This window comes from Saccoglossus kowalevskii, chromosome 6 (assembly GCF_978046115.1).
Source record: "Saccoglossus kowalevskii chromosome 6, keSacKowa6.1, whole genome shotgun sequence".
In the NCBI taxonomy this organism is placed as follows: domain Eukaryota; kingdom Metazoa; phylum Hemichordata; class Enteropneusta; family Harrimaniidae; genus Saccoglossus; species Saccoglossus kowalevskii.
Window position 1 is genome coordinate 24,323,393 of NC_140646.1, and position 3,446 is coordinate 24,326,838.

Here is a 3,446-nt window from a genome sequence, read left to right on the forward strand (position 1 = left end):
AAAAATAATTTATTTCAATCCATTTTATATTTATAGTGACTTAAAGGGCGCCGCGCATGCGCGCGAGAGAGATTACCATGCATAAATTAGGTGTTTTTTTATGATTTTTGGAAGGTATCGAAAAAGTGGCCGGCGTAATTAGTGCAAGTGGCGCCCAGGGCACAACTCGTACTCGTGATTTTATTAGAAAAGCGCATTGGAATCGAAAATGAATGTTTATCAACACAAATGTCGCACATGCGTGGCGCGACGACTACCACCCGTTAAATGTATACAGCATTAGGGGTTTCAGCCAATTTATATATTATGACAAGGAATAAACATATTTTTATGAAGTAGCGGTTCGATTTCACCCCAACTATGTTTTTGAAGGCACCATTTTAATTTAAATAATTATAGGTATTCTTTTTGTTTTTTACATTGTAATGCGAACAACGGAATTTGATGAAGATTACTTGTGTACATGTGTACTGAAATACCCTCACTATTTAAACCCACTGCAGAGTTCTATCTTTGGAAACCATGTGCTGAAACGCTGGAATAGAAAACGTAAAGCTGTAAGATTTTTTTTTTCAGTTTGCAGGCAAATTTGTATGTTTTTTTTTATTGTAGTATGTACGTTGTGTACCATTTGAAAGTTGAGTCACTGAGGTCCTCGTGTATCAATCAAATTGTATTTACCTTAAAATATCTAAAAGATCAAATTTTGCATCTAATCAAACTATGGACTAGAAATGTTCGTGCGTACATTATCCTCTGTTATCATTTAGGTGTATTGTTCTTACACTAATGAATATTGATTTTGTAATATATGTCCATACAACTCAGTTTCTGTTTTGTGGGAATATATAGTGATTTTAATTATTGCAGTACCAAAAATAATAGGATATTGGAGAATTTTACTGGTCCATGAAATGATTACTTTGATACAATAATAGCACCTTCTTAATCGTAATTATATAAATTCACCAGTAAAATAACATTCTTGAAACAATATCGAATTTTGGTCGAATAATTTTTGATTATAACATTATATAATTGAAATTCTCATTTGTTCGTGGACGGCTTACTGGTCAGATTTTAAGGTAGCGAGAAGGTTTTGTGACGTTTTTAAATAAAACATTCTCTGTCTGTTGTCTCGTTCAGAACAGTAATTTAGGTTATATATATCAAAAGACTAAGTGTAGAGGTGCAAGTTCGCACAAACTGGACAGACATTGTTTACATAATTATCACGTGACATCAAAAATGGCGAACCTTGTAAAAATGACTAAGTACGCGATTGCGAGAGCACACTGCGGAATTTCCTGGTGAAATTTAAGTTATGCATTGTCCGTAATCAAGTCCATTGAAATGCGTCTCCGATAATCAAAAGACCTATTATTCCGATTTCTATGCAGGTTTGTTTTTTTGTCCCCAAATTATTTCATACTTGGCACCTTTAACAGACTATTATTCTGTGACAAAGCATTTTCTTTAAAAACCCAGACATATTTCGCACCATCATTATCTTTTGAACGATAACTGCGAGTTTGAATGTCCTAGTTCGAACGCACTTGATTTGGCGGCGGTCCCAATGAGTCGTTCTCGATCAAAACTTCAACTCGAGAAAAACGCGAAAAACAGTTTTGGTTAATAAAACACTGTAGATTTGCTGCATTATTATAAATATACACTAAAAATGGCCAAACATATTAACCACTGATATCATAGAACTCATAAAGAGTGTCAGATAATGAATAATTTCAAGCTCGAGCGTGAAAAATGAAGAAAACTGCTGGCATTTGAGTCCGTACTCCAGGAACGTTCGGGTTTTCCATTGTTATGCAAACGAACAACGAGAGATAATCCTCTGCCAAACATTACTGTCCCACTGTACACGCTAACAGTTTACAAACAAGCTAATCCTTCAAGTGTCTCAGATAAGACATCCAATAAAACGGTTTTCATGGTGAAACAAAATGGCCGATGTTTGAAAAAAAATGCTGTGTCAGAGTGCGACACTGAGTGGCAGATTTTTCTTTGCCTCGTTTGTCAACGCTTTCTTTCTTTTCTTCGCCATTGCGTTAGAAAAAAATGTATTAGTAAAATAGAATATTGACTTGGAAAATAAAACGATTTAAAAGAAAGTTGTGCAAAGTTACAGTACTCCTTTCGCACAACCTCCCACCCGCTTCCGCTTTCCAATCACCTTTTTCTCTCGCTTTTGCGACCGCTTGTTGAATTCAACCGGACAATTTCCGTTTTTTTTTCGACCGAGCAAACCCCGAAATATCACCGCCCACCTGCTCGCTCGCGCGCATTTAAAATTCGGACTAACAGAATAATTTCCGAGGTTCACATTGTCTTATAATTGTCTTTCTGGTTTTTATAGATGTTGAACAGCTGACAAAAGTTCAAATACTTTTTGTTTTAACTATATATAATTATATGCACGCAACCTGACCCTTTGACCTCGATTTGGCTTGGACTGAATATTTTATTTTAAACAATATTCTGACGTGAAATACAAAATGTATTTCAACACAAGTACGACATGGTTGTCTGGGGTTTCTTTCCTGATTGTTGAGTTTTTGCAATGTGTTTTGTATAATTATTGTTGTTTTCCCCCGATGCTGAAGGACCGTAAAGCTAAATGGCAGTTACATGCATGGGCTGAGTGAAAGAAAATATTTCTAAGCCTAAAATAAAACCTAATATTACACCTCTTTGTGTATTTGTTAATTTTACATATGTTTGTCATGAAAGTATGTTTGTAAATATCTAGAAAATCTCGTCTTTCGTTGATAATTTCGATTGTTTGTTTGGAATGTCGATCCCCATTGGTTTCTCCATACTGAGTTTAGGAAGGGCGTCGATCAACACCGTGACAATCAGCCGAGAGAAGACAAACATTGACCGTAATTCATGGAGATCATGTCCGTAATTTGTGGGCTGAAACCCCAAATAATTAATCAAGTATTATTATTTTAATATATATTTTATTTTACATCGCAAAACTAAACCATGCCCAACACAGAGCTAGAGTTGTTCGCGGTGAAACAACCGCATTGAAGACGATGCAACTTCAACTAGCCATTTCTTACCTTGAAATAAAAAAAATAAAAATTCGAAGAGCATCGGGGAAAATATTAATAATCATCCTTATCAATCGCTTGCTTTATTTTATTCGAATCCATGAAATTCACGATTTTCTTTACATTTGTTGGCAACTTCCGCGCTAAAAAAGATTGAAGATGTGGGTGTGGTTATTTTGCAAAGTCCTGTTGATAATACGGACAAATATGGTTCTGTGACCCAGTTCGTGCTCCGATCAGGTGACTCTAAGCCAATCAATGATGTTGTAACAAAGCATATTTGACGCTAATTGAAGGGTCGTCGTACAATCCAATCACCGGCGTCGATTCACATAGTTGTTTGTGCTGTGACAGGCTTCAACATTATTC